Below are 19,106 nucleotides of genomic sequence, written 5' to 3' on the forward strand. Positions count from 1 at the left end.
TATTTTGAGAGAGAGAGAACCGGCAGGGATCTGAAGCAGGCTCCATACTGACAGTAGAGGCCAGTGCAGGGCTTGAAGTCATGAACCGTGAGATCAAGACCTAAGCCAAAGTCACAAGCTTAAGTGACTGAGTCACCCAGGGGACCCTAATTTTGCTTTTTAATTCTGTGCATGAACAGTTGTTATTTTTTAGTAATCTGTACATGCAACGTGGGGCTCAAACTCATGACGCCAAGGTCAAGAGTCATGAGTCACGTGCTGTTATGAATGAGCCAGCCAGGCGCCCCTGTGCAGGAACATTTATTTATTTAATAAATATTTTTTTATTTGCCAGGTAGAGTTCTGAGTCCTGATTTTTTTTTTTTTTTTTGAGAGAGAGTGAGAGAAAAGGGGGGCGGGGGGAGAGAGAGAGAGAGAGAGAGAGAGAGAATGGGGCAGATCTCACTGAGATCATGATCTGAGCCAAAATCATAAGTTGGATGCTTAGCCGACAGAGCCACCCAGGCGCCCCCTGAATATTTTTAAAAGAAATTATGGAATAACTACATTTGTGCCTTTGGCAAAGTAAAACCCTACTTTAAGGTTGGCAAATGAATGTGTGTGCTATGGCAGAAGTTGCTCAGGGATCATGCCATTCTTTTCCGTGAGGACTACTGAGACTGCACAATCCTCAGTGTAGTATTCCTGGCAACCCTAGGGTTGACACTAGACTTGAAACGTGTTTTGCCATAACAAATATGATTATATAATGTCTGGGTTTTGGTTTGTTGATTGAGGGACGTTTTTCATTTTTAGCAAATACAGAAGGAGGACTTAACTGTTACTAAGTTGTATTATTGTTTTTTACTGTTAGCATTTCCCAGAGAAAGTATTGGAGCAAGCCATGGTCATAGCCTAAAATAAATTAAGAGAAATATTATGAAAAATTTTGATGAGTGATCTGCCTTTAAAAAATAATTGAGTGTTTATTTGAGTATTTGAGTGTAATCCTAATTAACACTCAATTGAACACTTTTACATGCTATGTCAGTTTAATCGCTAGAAGTACCATGCATGTGATTCTTTTTTTTTTTTTATTTTTTTTATTTTTTTATATATGAAATTTACTGTCAAATTGGTTTCCATACAACACCCAGTGCTCATCCCAAAAGGTGCCCTCCTCAATACCCATCACCCACCCTGCCCTCCCTCCCACCCTGCCCTCCCTCCCTCCCCCCATCAACCCTCAATTTGTTCTCAGTTTTTAACAGTCTCTTATGCTTTGGCTCTCTCCCACTCTAACCTCTTTTTTTTTTTTTTTCCTTCCCCTCCCCCATGGGTTTCTGTTATGTTTCTCAGGATCCACATAAGAGTGAAACCATATGGTATCTGTCTTTCTCCGTATGGCTTATTTCACTTAGCAATGTGATTCTTAACTGATACTGTGATTTCTTCATTTGTTATTTATCCCTTGATCCTGAACTGAGCATTTTTAGTAAGCCAAACTTTACACTAAAGAAAGACTTCATGGGTTAGGAACTAGTGTAGTTGAAGCTTAAAACTGAAGCTGAATAAGCTGAACTCTAAACCTAGAGTTTAAAGTTGGTGGAAACTTTAGAGATGACTTAATGTAGTGAGACTTTTTAAAAAAGAAGAGGGCTTTCTCTATATAAAGGTAGATCAGCTGTTACTGTACTTTGAGGAGACTTATGCCAGTATTAAGTTGTTTGAGATAAACTGGTCAGAAATACCCCCCACAATTGTTTTTATTGTATGCTTACACACATGCACACACATAAAATAAGAATTGTAAATTATGTGAAATAACATTATTCCCAACCTTATTGGTAATTTGTACAGATCTGAACTAACTACTGTTTACTTTTGTGTTACTGTATTGTTTTCTAATATCAGTTTAAGCTGTTTTGCTTAGAAGATTAACATTGTTTCTTTTTTTTGAAAATATATATTCCTAATTATTACTGTGAAATGAAAATTGTGTTTGTAGTAGGAAAGACCTGGATTCAAATTCTTGCTCCATAATATGCAGGGAAATCTTTGACATGCTATTTAATTTTCTGAGCCTAAATTTTCTTATACATGGGAAGGGATATGATATTGTGCATCTTGCAAGATTATTGTATTAAATGAGAAAATTTGTTCAAAGACTTTAGCTTCGTGTCTATCAAGTGCTTAGATAAAAATCCAGAGGGTGAGTGTTATTAAATTAATAATAGTTATTTATCCATTCTTTTGATCATGGACATTTGGGTTGTTTGTAGTTCCTTGCTATTATGAACAATTATAGACAATGATTTTATACATAGTCTTAAAAAAAATTTTTTTTTAATGTTTATTTTTGAGAGAGAGACAGAGTGTGATTGGGGGAGGAGCAGAGAGAGGGAGGGAGACACAGAATCCAAAGCAGGCTCCAGGCTCTGAGCTGTCAGCACAGAGCCTGACACGAGGCTCGAACTCACAAACCATGAGACCATGACCTGAGCTGAAGTCAGACGCTTACCGGCTGAGCCACCCAGGCGCCCCTGATTTTATACGTAGTCTTATACGTGAATTGTGGTACTCAATACTTAAATTTCTCTGAGTTAATAGAACTTGATGTAGTAGAATCACTGCTTATATATTTCTGTATATCTCTATTATCTCCTGTATCTATATCCTCAGAGTAGCAATATGTAAGAATTGCTCCTGAGTCTACTTTTGTCAGCACTTGGGATTATTAGATTTTTATTAAAAATATGATGTTATGAAAATTATTAAATATAGACATAAGTAGAGACAAAAGTATAGGAACCCTCATGAATTGCTCACTCCATTTCAACCATTGTAAACATACAGGCCAATCTTATTTCAGCTGTATATCCTCCTCCTTTCCTAGTGGATAATTTTAAAGGTTTTTTTTTTTCTTCTTCTTTTTTTTTTTTTTTAATTTTTTTTTTTCAACGTTTTTTATTTATTTTTGGGACAGAGAGAGACAGAGCATGAACGGGGGAGGGGCAGAGAGAGAGGGAGACACAGAATCTGAAGCAGGCTCCAGGCTCTGAGCTGTCAGCACAGAGCCCGACGTGGGGCTTGAACTCATGGACCGTGAGATCATGACCTGAGCCGAAGTCGGTCACTTAACCAACTGAGCCACCCAGGCGCCCTGCTAGTGGATAATTTTAAAACAAATCCTAGGCATATAATATTTAATTTGTAAATATGTCAGTATGTATCTCTAAGGAATAGGGACTTTAAAATCTGTAACTATAGTACCATTAATACAACTAAGTAAATTAACAGTAATTTCTGTATCTCATCTAATATTCAGTTAATGTTCAAATTTCCTGATTATTGTACAGGTAAATTATTGTACAGGTAACATTTTAAGTTAGGTTTCCTACAAGGTTCATACATTTTTGATTAGTTTTTTTAATATGTAAAAAAAGTACACTTTCATCAAGTTGCTTTTATTTCTTGATAATTTGTCTTTTTTCAGTATTAGCAGTTTTTTGCTTTGACTTGAAATACTTTTAATTAAATATGTTTACGTGGCTATTTGCATCCTACTTTAAGATTTATTGGGCATCCTGATTCTAAGAATTTCATGTCTTTGAACAATTCTGAAAAATTCTCAATATTTGACTTTTTGCATCTCCTGCATTTTTCTCTTATTTCCTTTAGGAACTCTTATTAAATGCATGTTAGGCATTCTCATTATCTTGTTTTTTTAAGCTTTTTCATGTATTTCCTCTCCTTTTCTCTTAGGGGCCACATTCGGTATCATGTCTTAAGATGTGTCTTTCAGTTAATTAATTCTCCCCTCAGTTGTGTTTATTGTTTATTCTCCCCATTGAATTTTTATTTTAATCATGATAATTATGTCAAGAAATTCTGCTTGGATGTTTGTAATTATTTTTAATAAGTGCTCTCTTGAATCTTGTATTTTCAATCCTTCCTTTTTTTTAAATTTGAGGTAAGTTATGGCTTACAAATCTTGCAAATATGGTTTGCAAATGCTGCATGATATAGTCATGCTCTATGGCTGCTTTGATACTACAACTGCTGAATTAAGTAGTTGTGACAGAGATCGAGTGGCCTTCAAAGCTTAAAATATTTGCAGTTGACCCTTTATGGAACAAGTTTGCCAGCACCCCCTGCCCTGTGCTTTAGATATATAAAATATTATTATTTCATTGTTAGTATGTATATGATAATTCTAACATTTTAAGTCTTTTTAGATTGTTTTGCTGTTTGTTTCTGTTTATAATAGCTTATTTTCAGGTTTCCTTCTGTGTTTGTGATTTTTGCTTGTGCACTTAAATTTGTTAGGTTACCCAGGCAGATGGTGATTACCTGGTTGGGTGGTTGGGTTATGGGGCTGGTTGATGGTTGGGTTTGCTTTGGCTGTTGCCTGGGAATACAGGAGACCAAGGACTAGTTTATTTCATTCAAATTTTTAAAAATTTTATTTTTTTCATGATGTTACGTAAGTGTACTCTGTGACCCTCCTCCTCTCTGGTAACTATCAGTTTGTTTTCCATAGGTAAGAGTCTGTTCCTTGGTTTTTCTCTCTCTCTCTATTTTCCTTTGCTCCTTTGTTTTGTTTCCTTTTTTATGTTTTTTATGTTTATTTATGGGGGGATGGGTAGAAAGAGGGAGGCAGAATCCCAAGCAGACTCTACGCAGCTCAAACTCAGCAACTGTGAGCTCATGACTTGAACAAAATCAAGTATTGGATTCTTAACTGATGAAGCCGCCCAGGCGCCCCTCATTTGTTTTGTTTCTTAAATTCCACATGAGTGAGAACATATGGTAATTTTCTCTGACTGACTTATTTCACTTTAGCATTATATTCTCTAGCTCTATCCGTGTTGTTGCAAATGACAAGATTTCATTTTTAATGGTTGAATAATATTCCATTACATATACACACATATGTATTCCATTATATCAATACACATACATATATATATCTTCTGTCTTCTTTATCCATTTACCTATCAGTGGACTCTTGGGCTGTTTCCATAGTATGGCTATTATAAATAATTCTGCAATAAGCATAAGGGTGTATATTTTCCTTTGAATTAGTGTTTTTGCATTTTCTGAGTAAATACCCAGTAGTATGATTACTAAATCATAGGGTGGTTCTATTTTTAATTTTTTGAGGAACCTCCCTGCTGTTTTCCACAGTGGATGTACCAGTTTGCATTCCTACCAATAGTGCAAGAGGGTTTCTTTTTCTCCACATCCTCGCCAACACTTTTTTTCCTGTGTTTTTTATTTTAGCCATTCTGACAAGTGTGAGGTGATCTCATTGTAGTTTTGATTTGCATTCCCTGGTAATGAATGATTTTGAGCATCTTTTCATGTGTCTGTTGGCCGTCTGTGTGTCTTCTTTGGAGAAATGTCTGTTCATGTCTTCTGCCCATTTTTTAATTGGAATTATTTGGTTTTTTGGTGTTAAGTTGTATCAGTTCTTTATATATTTTGCATACTAACCCTTTATTGGATATGCCCTTTGCAAATATCTTCTCCCATCCACTAGGTTGTCTTTTAGTTTTCTTGATTGTTTCCTTTGCTGTGCAGAAACATTTTATTTTGATGTAGTCCCAATAGTCTCTTTTGCTTTTATTTTCCTTGCCTCAGGAGACATATCTAGAAAAATATTGCTATGGTCATTGTCAGAGATATTATTGCATGTGTTCTTTTCAAGGATTTTTATGGTTTCAGGCCTCACATTTAGGTCTTTAATCCATTTTGAGTTTATTTTTGTGTACGGTGAAAGAAAGTGGTTCAGTTTCATTCTTTCATAGGTAGCTGTCCAGTTTTCCCAACACCATTTGTTGAAGAGACTGTTTTTTTCCCATTGTATATTCAACAAGGGGCTACTTTAAATTAAAACTCTCATGTTGGGATTTTTTTGGACAGTACAGAAGTACATATATCTAAGTTCCAGAGCTTTGTACAGCAGCTTCAAAATCTCAAGAGAAATCTTTGTTTTCAAAACATACGCTATGTTTACCCAGAGGTGGGTTTTTTGCTATCTACCTCTGTTGGTTGCGTGTTCTTCCAATTCACACTTTTTCCTAGGGAAGTAGTCTTTTTTTTGGTTTGTTTTTAATGTTTATTTATTTTGAGAGACAGAGAGAGGGAGGGGCAGGGAGAGAGGGAGAGAGAATCCCAAGCAGGCTCTGTGCTGACAGCACAGAGCCTGATGTGGGGCTTGAACTCACGAACTGTGAGATCATGACCTGAGCCAAAATCAAGAGTTAGACGATTAACTGACTGGGCCATCCAGGCACCCCCATAGGAGAGTAGTCTTTTCTAAGATCTGATTTTGTACAAGATGGATTTCTTATCTTTCACTGGCCCAAGGGTAAGTCATCGTCCTCAAGTCCTGCACTTAAGCTCTAGAGCAGTGTTTCTCAAACTTTAATGTTGTGTTGGAGGTCCTCAAGATCACTCACAGGTTTCATAATTTGCTAGAGCTCATTATGGCAAAAGGATCCAAAGCAAAATCAGCAAATGGAAAAACTACATTGGGTAAAGTTAGGAGAAACCAGGTACAAGCTTCTAGTATCTTCTGGTGAAGTCGTCCTCTGCAGCAGCAAATTATGAGAGCAAGTGAAATATTGTCCACCAGGGAGTTTGTTAGATACCCAGGGTTTTTTGAGGACTTGTCAAGTAGGCACCTTCTGCCTGGCAGGCAACTACATTGCAGACCCACAGAAGGAAAGCAGGTATTCAGCATAAACCGTATTGCTTGTGTAAACAGTTTAGGCCCAGTGAGCCACTCTTATCAGGTAGGGTGGTGGGAACCTTTCCCACATTTGTTTCCAGATGCCAGCCAAGGGCCAACTTTGGAAGGTCAGCAATCCTTTTAAAGGAAAAGCAGTCAGGCCTGCTAGGTTCACTTTTTTCTGTGTAAATATACAAATGAAGCACCTAAGGATTTTGTTTCAATGAAGAGTCAGATTCAGTAGGTATAGGAGGGCCCAACATTCTGCATTTCTAACAGCATTCAGGTAGTACACGTGTCGGTAGTTCACAGATACACTTCAATAGCCAGGTAGTTGCTCTGAAGGCTAGAAGTCCTTCTTTTCATTTGTATTTTTATCCTAAACAAGTTTTTATTTTGAATAGTAGGATTTTTTTTTTTTTTTTTTTTTTTGCTGGGGGTTAAATTCCTTGTGCTGACCAAAAGTAGTTATTTCTGGAGTAATTTTATCAAACTTGAGTAAAGAGAAAATTTATACATCAGTATTACCACAAATTTCTGTCGTTGGGAAGATGGAAAAAGTGATAGTTGCAATAACTTGTAGAAAAGAGTGCAGGGTCTGGAATGTTGGTGGTATTAATTGTACAGTGTGCTACAGTCTCTTAGCCACAACTTTGAAAAGCCAAAATTTCTCAAAGTGAAAACTATTTTCATTTTCATGAATAACTTGACCTGAGGAAACCTAACCTGACCTAAACTCATTTGACAACAAAACCTGACCAGAATTTGTATTATCTCAGCGTGTCTGCTCACATCTTTCACCTAAAAAATACTACCGTGGGGGAGTAGGCAGTGTTGCCTCTGACCTTTCAGGGGATAGTGCATCTCTGGTAAATACTACATTTTAAAATAAAAATACTTGAATTCCTGACTTTATCTGACCCCAGGTTTTCAAGTGAAACATTGTGGTCCTTTAGTGGAAATATGGAAAACAGATGTCTCAAAAGCATTATCAGAATGCATAAATAAATATAAAAAGAATTAGCAGTTAGTAGATCATATTCAAACCTCCTGTTCATGCAAGATGTAACCAAAGAGATACAGTATAGTGGTTTCATTTATAGTAGGTCAAAGCTTTGAAAGGTTAATTCAAAGAGACTTTGTAAATTTGCTTTTAGATTTTGATTATTGGTATTATGTAGTTTTTTATGAATGTTCAAGTGCGATGTAGGGAAGAATAACAAGTAGAAAACTTGTAATTAGAGGACTTGTTTACACTTATACACATTAATTATGTATTTTATTTTTGCCTGATTAAAATGATCAGTTTTTAAACTTTTTTTTTTTTAAGTTTACGTATTTATTTTGAGAGAGAGAGAGTGTATGTGGGCAGAGAGAGAATCCAAAGCAGGCTCCTCACGGTCACCGCACAACCTGATGTGGGACTTGAACTCATGAACCATGAGGTCATGACCTGAGCCGAAATCAGGAGTCTGACACTTTTTTTTTTTAATGTTTTTATTAATTTATTTTTGAGACAGAGACAAAGCATGAGCAGGGGAGGGACAGAGAGAGAGGGAGACACAGAATCCGAAGCAGGCTCCAGGCTCTGAGCTAACAGCACAGAGCCCGACGTGGGGCTTGAACCCACAAGTGGTGAGATCATGACCTGAGCTGAAGTCAGACGCTCAACTGAAAGAGCCACCCAGGCACCCCAGGAGTCTGACACTTAACCAACTGAGCCACCAAGGCCCCCTAAAATGATCATTCATCAATGTTGATGAAAAGGTTAATTTTTCATGTGTTTCTTTTCATGCATGGGACTCCAGATTAGCCAGTATGGTTTTGTTTTCATAATTTTAGGTGAGTTGTGTCTTGTTTGGTGTATAGAAATGATTTTACTTAACCATAAAAACATAATGCTAAATATGGCAATATCTGCAAATCACTGATTCAGAACTTAGTAGTATATGAAAACAGGAGTCTGTTGGGAGATAGTCTATATAAGAGATGCTTAAGATACATACACTTAAGATATTTGGTAACTACCTGGGTATAACTTCCTAGTTAAGACTATTACTGTTTCCTGAAAAAGGAAATTTTGGGAAGTTTTTTGTTTTTTCTTTTTTGATGTTTAAATTAATTTGATTATTGGACATAATGAATTTGAGGTAGACAGACCACCAGAGACTGAGCTATGGTGCTCTATTTGAAGATGAAATCTAGAATTGAAAATTTGGGGCATTGTTTACTTAAAAAATGAAAACTGAGCACTGGGTGTTGTATGGAAACCAATTTGACAATAAATTTCATATTAAGTAAAAAAAAAAAAAATGAAACTGAGTTTGTTATAGTTAGGGAGACGATGAAAAGAGAAACCAGAGGGCAAAGGATACAACTTTAGGTCATGTTAAAGGATATGAAGCAGGAGGAAGAATACAGACAAAGGGACACACAAGGAACAGTGAGAAATAGTTATGAAGGAGGGCCAAGACAGTATAATTATAGAAACCAAGGGACAGAGGTAGATTTGGCTATCATATTGGCTAGTACTGTAATGGAAAAGTCAAGGAGTTTGAAGAGCTGAGAAAAAGCCCTTGCATTAGGGCAAGTAGTAAACTTGAGAACAACTTTTAGTGGAACACTGACCTAGATTGATGATGTTTAGGAGATGATGAGGTAAGAATAAATTAACTTGAAGTTCAGAGATATGTTAAAAGAAAAGTTATGTTACTTCAGAAATGGAAGAGTGGCAGAAACATGTTTTGTTTTGTTTGAAGATAGGTTAAAAGAGTTAGTGAAAGAGATGAATGAGAAATAGTAACTAATGGTAGAAATACTAGAATGAGATAAAATGGAGAATCAGGAATACAAATGGAAATGTTAGGTAATAACACTGCAATAGATTTCTAACCCACACTAAAATGTCCTGCAGCCAAAGTGAATTTTTACCCTTTTGCTCCTTTATCAGTTTCTGAGAGTGAAGAAGCCCTTCATTACATTCAGAGAAGCCACCTGTCAGACAATTGCTCTGAACTATAAATAGTCATGTTTTGTAGAGAAAAATAGAAACATGAAAGTAGCCGTACAAGCAAAATGTACAACTAACTTCTAAATAATTCTAACAGGCTGGGTGTATATCACAATTAATTGTCTACGCCTTAGGCCCAGCTGTTCTATTCTTTTACAGGCTTATTTATATAGTGAATTGTTTCAAAGACAAACAGGATCTTTCTCATATAATAAAAGATTTCCTCATTAGGGTACTGTGGAAATCTAATAATTTTACAAATGTCTTTGTAAATATAATAAATTAAGACATAGAAATTACAGTACAACATCCAGTGATTGTATTTTTAATATAGTTACTGCTTTTAGTTTTACTATCTTAGAAAATGCTGTATTGCAGACAGTATTTTTCATATTTTTCTGACAAAAAAAATGACATTAAAATAAATGTCAGGACAGAAATCTTTGAATGACAGCCACTTCTGTAGACTGGTGAATGTCTTCTGTGCATGGTATATACTTGTGTATACTTTGTACTTGTGCACAAAGTAAAGTGCTTTGGGAATATGGTTACAGTTCTCTTCCACACATACCTCATTACTGTGTTATAAACCCAAGTATTCCACTGATGTGGGATTTTATTGTGAGGAAGGGAAAGAGATGAACTCTAAGAAAGCACATCATACTTTTTTTTTTTTTTCTTTTCCCTGTCAAGCAGCCTTTCTCCTTTTTTTTTTTTTTTTTTTACCTCAAACACCTGAATCATCTTTACGGGAAAATCTTTATAAATTCACAAATCATTTACCATGTAAAAATAGATAATGATGGAATGATTAGAGGACTATTAGGGAAGGTAAATAGTTAGGCTTTAGATGTTTATCCAACTATCGCATCCCAGAGCGTGATTTCTAACACTGCCATGAATATAAATACAGTGTTTGGAAGTGTGGGGAGAAGAGCAGAGGAGAACCAGGAAGGTGATTTTTCTGAAGGGAGAGAACAGGCTTGAATATCTACCTTCTTCTTTGTTTTTGTATTCCTAGGCACTGTCATTTAAAACATTTGTATTTGACAAATTTGAATGGGCAAAAAAGATAGTTACCTTGTCAATTGTATTAAATAGATTCTTACAGATTCCTCTTCAGAGCAATAGCAAGATATTTTGGTTACGTTAAAGGGAATAACTTCCTTTTTTTTTTTTTGGTCCTCAGAGTTGTAAAATAGCTATGTTTTAAAGCAACATGATCTTCTTTATTTGTTCCTCTTTTACAAGCATCTGTACTATAGCTGTTGCTACAGTTAATCATAAGATAGTATTACCTTGTAAATTCTTGCATTTTAATATTCACAGTTCTGACATGAGGACTTCTTTTGTTATAAATGGCAGATTGTGAAAAATCAAGGTAACAAATTCCTGTTTACTGTTAATGGAGAATAAATGTAGTCTGTGATATCTGATAATATAACAAATCTGTTTTTGTTTTTGTTTTTATTTTTATTTTTATTTTTATTTTTATTTTTTAACTTTGTTAAATTATACTGAGAGAGAATAGATACATTACGTGTGTATTGCTCAGTGAATTTTCACAGATTGACACACTTGTGAAACTAGTACATAGATCAAGAAACAGAGCTTGGTATATTTTAAAGTTTTTATGAATTTTTTTCTGAACAGTATATTCAGTAATTTTTTCAAAGTGGTTACTAGTGTGTCAACCATTGTTCTAGGTATTCGGATGACACAGTGGTGAACTAAAGCAGACTTAGAGTGTGGGGGGATAAGTATCAGTCAGATAAATAAATGTGTAATTACAAACTGCTACGTATACTGAACAGACATTATCCTATAAAAGGCAGTATAATGACTGTAGAGTGATTGTATGTATACTGTGGAATAAGGGTAGACATTAGATTGCTTAGGTTCAAATTCTTTTTTTTTTTTTTTTAAACGTTTTTATTTTTGAGACAGAAACAGAGCATGAACAGGGGAGGGTCAGAGAGAGAGGGAGACACAGAATCGGAAGCAGGCTCCAGGCTCTGAGCTGTCAGCACAGAGCCCGACGCGGGGCTCGAACTCACGAACCGCGAGATCATGACCTGAGCCAAAGTCGGACGCTTAACCGACTGAGCCACCCAGGCTCCCCAGGTTCAAATTCTATTGTCAGTTCTGGTATTTATGTAACTTGAGGCAACTACTGTCTCTTTAAGACTCATTTCTTACCGTGAAGATGTTATAATAGTAACCTACCTTATCTGATTGGAGTGGACATTAAAAGAGATTATTCATGTAAAAATATTAGTATGATATTGCATGTTCTCTATATGTATTAGTAATTTGTTTTGTCTGGGGGGGTGTTGTTTGTTTCATATTGTAACATTCTTATTTGAAAATGATACAGAAGCATATTTCATAAAGTAGCTTTTTATCTCTTAGAGTTCAGATCAAATAATCCAAAAGTATCAGAATCGAGTCACATAACATTCTGGCAGTCTTTCTAGCATGTTGTAGTGTGTATAAGGATCATTGGGATACCTCTTGTAAATGCACATTACTGTGGGTCCCTTTCTAGGCATACTTGGCTCTGGAATCAGTGTTTCCTATAATAACTCATGTATTTCTTAGAACACAAGTTTGAAAACCATTGGCCTGTAAGTCTCTTTTGTATGCAGGCCAAATAGCCAGTTATTTTGCTTCATCATTTTAACATACAACATTATGAGGTATTTTTTGTTGTTGTTGCTTGTTTTTGGTGCATACACTTATTACTACAAATGGTAAAAATATTGTTCCCTAAATCTGCACTTGCTCTAGGATTTTCTAGGTTACCCACTTGAGAAACCTGGATTTATTCTTAGCTCCTTCCTCTACCTTTCCTCCTGTCTCTAATCCTCTACCTTTCTGACCATCTGATTCATTACTGATGAAGTTTCTTGCATGGAAGAATTTGTAACCTCTGTTTATACTTGCCTTTCTCCTTCCTACAGTCTGTTTCCCAAAGTTGTCTTTCTAAAACACAGAGCTGATATGCCATCTACTTGCATAAGTGTTTTTCTTAGTAAATACCCTTTGTCCAAAGGTATCTAAGTTTCTTAGTATATTTCAACAGGCCATTGTAATGCATCTTCACTTTCCCTTATTCTTCCCGATCATCTTGTTTTCTGGGAGTATAGAATTTCTTGCTGTTCCTTGAGGAAAATAGCACTTCTTCATGTTTCCATGTTGTTACATACTACTTTAAAAAATTTTTTTTTAATGTTTTTATTTATTTTTGAGACAGAGCATGAGCAGGGGAGGGGCAGAGAGAGAGGGAGACACAAAATCTGAAGCAGGCTCCAGGCTCTGAGCTGTCAGCACAGAGCCTGACACGGGGCTCGAACTCACGGACTGTGGGATCATGACCTGAGCTGAAGTCAGATGCCCAACTGACTGAGCCACCCAGACACCCCTCACATACTACTTTTTGCCATCCGTCTGCCTTTTTCAGTCTTTCTTTCAACCAGTGTTTATTGAAAACCCACCATGTGTCTGGGATTGTGTCAGAGGCCAGGGTTGCATGTGTGAAAAAGATAGGTTTCCTGTCCTCACTTGTCTCACCGTCTAGTGAAGTCTGTCAGGCACCCTTCTTTTGTTCCCATAATATTTATTACCAACCTCTGTGTTATATTACTTTACCAACCTCTGTGTTATATTACTTTATTTTCTCATTTAATTTTGGTCTCTAGGGCTGAGACCATATCTTATGTTTATTAATATTCCTCACCCAGCAGTTGGCACAGTATATGGCATATAGTGATCACTGAAATGTACAATTGAATGAAACTTAGAAATCTACATACAGAACTACTTCCAGGATAGGCCAAAGCTATGCTTTATGGAATACATTTATATTTTTAATTATGTAAGTAATAAAATGGCTAAATGTAATCTAAAGGAGAAGCCTGTGCTCCTGCTATATTATTCCCATTATATAATCTTAATATTAGAATTTTTTTTCTTTGGGAACTTTTGGAAGAATAGTCTATTATTTAAAGTTTAACTTAAAAATAATTTAAGCGATTTATATTAATTTTATTTATAATTTATTCAAAGTGATTTGAAATAAAGCCTGTAGAATATATAATTCTAATTATTAAGATTATATATTCATATATCTCTTAATAGAAGTTCTGTTCAAATGAATCATTTGACACTTTCTAGCCGACTTTTTCATGTTCTATACCTTAATCAATCCTGGTCTATATCTTACAGTTATAACATGCTTGTAATAAATCAATTAAACATGTAAGAAACCAACAAAAACATGGTTTTTGTTCCTAAAATTATAAACCAATCACATCAGTGAACTGGTAGATGTCACATATTTAATTTATCAAGTCAATGGTAGAAATGATAACCTTCAACAAGAACCTCCCTTCTCCTTCAATAATATATAAATATTTTCCCCTTGAAATCATTCAAAATGAGCAATTCTTTTTGGAATTATAGAAAGGAAGATGTATTTTTGAATAAATAGGAAGAGAAAAGTGTGAGGTGAGGTAACTTGACAATCCAGAATTGAAGTGGAGGGAAAGAGATCTGAATCCCTGGGCCATTGGGAAGACCATCTCAGAATGTTACAGCAGAAGCCACCTTTGCTTTTCCTGCCATCATGATACAAGTAGGACACCGGAACAAGAACCCAGCAAAACTATTCTACTCTCTTGGAAAGAGAAACAGAGGACAGATCTAGTTGTAAGGAAATCCTATTAACAATAGTTGAAGTTTACAATTACAGTAATCATATCATTTATGATATAACATAGGATCCTTTACAGAGTGAAAGGAGGTGGTATTGATAATTATAGTAGAACTAATAGGCGTAAATTGGAAGCCAGACAGATCAGATATAGATAGGCTGCCGTAACTGCTGCGATAGTGGTATGAAGAATGTGTCATGGGAACATAAAGAAGGGAGCTTTAGGTTAGGGAAAACCTTTATACATCTGAGCCAGGCTTTGAGAGGGAGAAGGATTTTTCCCCAAGTTGGATAGACAAAGGCCAGGCCAGGCTAAAGAAACCTAGTGTCATCTTGCTGACAACTGTAGCCCTGCTTCTGTCCAAATCATTCCCTTTCAAGAGGTGCTTCGTGTCTATCATACTTCTAAAATAGCCCTAAGTGAAAACTTTCAGTTTTTAGTATGATAAACTTGACAGTTAAGATTATAATTAAACTGACTTATTGGCAGTAGTAATTGATAGATTTTCCTTGCACATCTCTACTACAGTTTTTATATTCAAAATATGTCAGTGATTAAGAGATTATTATCTGCTACAGAGAGGAAATATGATTGTTTTCAGTATGTGAAAGACAGTAGTACTTGTTTTGCATTCCATACGGTTATACCAGAACAAATGATGAAAGTTCAGAAGGGGCATATTTTGTCATTGGTATAAGAAAAGGTATCCAAAGGTTAAACAGGCTCTTTTGGGAAGTTCTGAGTTCCTCTGCAGTACAGGTAAAAGGAAGGTCCTTTTCCCAGGATGCTGTTAGCAGAATATATCCTTTCCCTACTAAATTCTATCTCTTTGATATTAATAATTGTTAGAGTTACAGGAAATGTTAGAGAACTTGAAGCAGTTCTTCCTCAACTTTTGGACCTGTGGGTAGGGGTGAGAAGATATACTCCCAGTGTCTTGCCTAGTGGAGGGGGACAGACTTGCCCTTGGCTTTTGCAAAGGTAATACCAACTATACTAATTCCCATTATTTTTAATCATTATGTCTGCTTTCAATAATCATAGATAATAATAAAGATATTAAGTACATAAAAGATTCATATAGTCATGTTTAATTTTGTTATATTAAATTCTTATGCACCTAACTTTTCTTTTTTTTTTTTTTTTTTTTTTTTTAACATTTTTTAATTTATTTTTGGGACAGAGAGAGACAGAGCATGAACGGGGGAGGGGCAGAGAGAGAGGGAGACACAGAATCGGAAACAGGCTCCAGGCTCCGGGCCATCAGCCCAGAGCCCGACGCGGGGCTCGAACTCACGGACCGCGAGATCGTGACCTGGCTGAAGTCGGACGCTTAACCGACTGCGCCACCCAGGCGCCCCTGCACCTAACTTTTCTAGCTAGTTGCTTATTAGCATTTTTCATGTGTATTCACAAATAAATCACAGAGAGTATTGTTTTACTCTGCTCCCACTTCTAATTCCTGTTTGATATTTTCTTTTTTATAATTTTTTTTAATGTTTATTTATTTCTGAGACAGAGAGAGATAGAGCATGAGTGGGGGAGGGACAGAGAGAGAGGGAGACACAGAATCAAAAGCAGGCTCCAGGCTCTGAGCTGTCAGCACAGAGCCCGACGTGGGGCTCGAACTCACAAACCGTGAGATCATGACCTGAGCCGATGTCGGTTGCTCAACCGATTGAGCCACCCAGGCGCCCCGTTTGATATTTTCAAGAAGGCAAATAAAATAAGTTTCCACTTTAAAAATGAGCAAATCTTGGATCATAAAATTAATGCTCTAAAACATAAAACAAAAGTTCGTTAATTTAGACACGCTAATGTGCAAGTTAAACATTTGCTTGGGCTAACTGCATAATTTTCGTATGACCCATAAAAATTGTTTTTACTGAAAAAATAGTAACTTTCAGTTATAGTTGCTGTTTCTTAAGTGTTTGTTATGGGCTAGACACTGCTAAGCACCTCACTTCTTGTAACAATGCTTTCAAGGTAGGTAATTAGTATTTTCACTATACATAGGAAAAAATGGATGCCCATGAGATTAAGTAATTTAGCCTACATGGTTTGTAGGTGAATAAACTGGAGTTGAGTATAGTTCTTTTTTATTCCATAGTTGTTCTTTACAATACTCCCAAATAGCTGGATGCCAGTAGTTTTTGGTCATTAATTTACTGTGCATTTGAACCTAAATTTATTTAAAATTTTTAAATTTAATTTTATTTATTTATTTTTAAGTTTATTTGTTTTTGAGAGAGAGAGAGAGTGAGCTGAAGAGGGGTAGAGAGAGAAGGAGACACAGAATCTGAAGCAGGCTCTAGGCTCTGAGCTGTCAGCACAGAGCCCGACGTGGGGCTTGAACCCACGGACCGTGAGATCATGACCTGAGCCAAAGTTGGACGCTTAACCAACTGAGCCACGCAGGCGCCCCTATTTAAATTTTTTTAGTGTTTATTTTTTTGAGAGGGAGAGAGAGTGTGAGCGGGGGGGGGGGGGGGGGGGGAGGGGCAGAGAGAGAGAGGGAGACACAGAATCCCAAGCAGGCTCCAGGCTCTCAGCTGTCAGCGCAGAGCCCCACGTGGGGCTGAAACCCACCAACCACAAGATCGTGATCTGAGCAAGTCAACACTTAACCAGCTGAGCCACCCAGGTGCCCCAAACCTAAATTAAAAATCAGTTTTATGTTGTGTATTTACTGACAGGTAAAGATATATGTATATAAAGTTTATTGCGGCATGTTTCAAAGTAAATATTGAAAACATTTAAAAATAAATGCATGTTTATTCACACATAAATACATATACATTTGTGCACGTACACACATGTGTACCTGTATGGAGAATTGAACTGGAAGGGAATGATTGTGTATATACATGTCGGTAGATATATAGATATAGGTAAAAGATTTGATTATTGTTTTTCTGTATATATGTATCTCTATGCATATGGGTTTATATAATACTAAATTGCTGGATACTTAGAGTTGAATGCAGTCATTTCATTACCTCCAGAGAGATTTGTCAGGAACACTCATAAGACTTACCAGTTACACAATAAGAGGAAAAGAGCCACTGTAATTCTACGAATTTTTTTTTTTTTTTTTTTTTTTTAATGTTTTGCTTCCTTGCTTTTGAATGGTTTGTCATCATAGTCAGCTAGCCACATTTTTTTCTCCCTTACGCTGCTGTGGGTTTCCTAAACATCAAGGCTTCTGGGAATATACTAGTAAATTATCTCATTTGTTCTTTATACTTCTCACATAGCACTGTTATCAGTAGGTAGTTTTGGAGAAGTTAAATTGGAAACATTAAGTGGGAGTAGGAATAAGTAAAAAGAGGTAAACTCCTTAAATTTCTTTTTGCTTCTTCTCCATCTTCCCCAATCCCCAATAAAGCAACACATTGATCTCAGCTTGCTCATTTTTCTTTCTAGTGTTAAGTTCTGACTATCTAGCACAGGAGTTGCCAAATTACGGCACCAAATTATGTGAGCCAAGTTCGCTTTATTGAAATAAACATTCATTCATTCATGTATTTTCTACAATTGCTTTCTTGGTACAACAGCAGAGTTGAGTAGTTGCAACAGAGACTTTATGGCCTGCAAAGTTTAAAATACTGTCTGGATCTTTACAGAAAAAGTTTGCAGATTCCTGATCTGGCAGGTAAGGAAGAAACCAGGGATTTCTCATTTAATTTCCGGGGGGAACTTTAACTTGATATTTTTCCTTCCCGTTCCCCTTCCCTGTCCTCCCCTTCCTCCTCCTCCTTCTAATTTTAGAGAGAGAGATGCAGTGAGCTGGGGAGAGGGGCAGAGGGGGAAAGAGACAGAGAGAGAATATGTTAAACAGAGAAAGAGAGAGAGAGAGAGAGAGAGAGAGAGAGAGAGAGAATATTTTAAGCAAGCTCCACGCTCAGCCTGACAGGGGGCTTGATCCCAAATCCCTGGGATCACGACCTGAGCGAAAATCAAGAGTTGGACAGACCTTCAACCACCTGGGCCACCCAGGTGCCCCTAACCTGATCTTTCTATGAGAACGTTCTAGCACATGACATTACATGGTATTTCATCTGAAATGCCCCAAAACTATTTTGAATTGGTTTGGGAAGTAGCATAGTATCTGGGAGGAAACAGCTTCTGTTTTTCAGCAAATATGTTATGAAGAAACTTTGAAAGTTGTCTGCAGTTGGGGTTCCTGGGAATTAATTATGTAAAAGAAAGCAGTGAGGAAGGAGAAAGGCTAGTTCATTTTGATCTGTAATATCTATATTATTAGTGTGTTAGGTTCATTTTATATCATTATTTATATCATTATTCATTTGGTAAACATTTGATCCAGTGTTGACTTCTCACCACCTGTCAATTTTTACATTGCGTGCATGCAGATTATTTTTTGTTGCTGTTGTCAGTTTTCATTAAAAAGGGATCGCTCTTCCTCACTGATGTATTTTCACTACCTAAAATAGTACTTGACTGTAATAGATGTTTAAATAATATTTGTTGAATGAATGAACTCAGATAAGAGATTCTATTTTTGTAGCAAGATTGTGGTTTTTGAAAAATGTCTCCGGTTTGTACCTAGAAAATAGGTAATAATTAGAAATCCACAAGCTTTTGTGAAGAACATATCTTTCCAGATTGATGGTCTTAACTGTGGGTCCTGTCAGCTCAT

The 19,106-nt window shown here is 36.3% G+C and overlaps 1 protein-coding gene across 6 annotated transcripts in view; it reads left to right on the forward strand.

Annotated features, from left to right (window-relative positions):
• Window positions 1–19,106, forward strand: part of RICTOR (RPTOR independent companion of MTOR complex 2) — a 122,241-nt gene that overhangs the window by 18,605 nt on the left and 84,530 nt on the right. The window contains exon 1 of one of the 6 annotated variants that reach the window (XM_049648739.1): window positions 17,575–18,098. The exons of the other annotated variants lie outside the window; for them this stretch is intronic. The gene's annotated coding sequence lies outside the window, so the exon portion shown is untranslated. Of the gene's footprint in view, window positions 1–17,574; window positions 18,099–19,106 lie in introns of those variants that run through there. 6 annotated transcript variants of the gene reach the window in all.

The sequence above is a fragment of the Panthera uncia genome, assembly GCF_023721935.1.
Source record: "Panthera uncia isolate 11264 chromosome A1 unlocalized genomic scaffold, Puncia_PCG_1.0 HiC_scaffold_17, whole genome shotgun sequence".
Taxonomy (NCBI): Eukaryota; Metazoa; Chordata; class Mammalia; order Carnivora; family Felidae; genus Panthera; species Panthera uncia.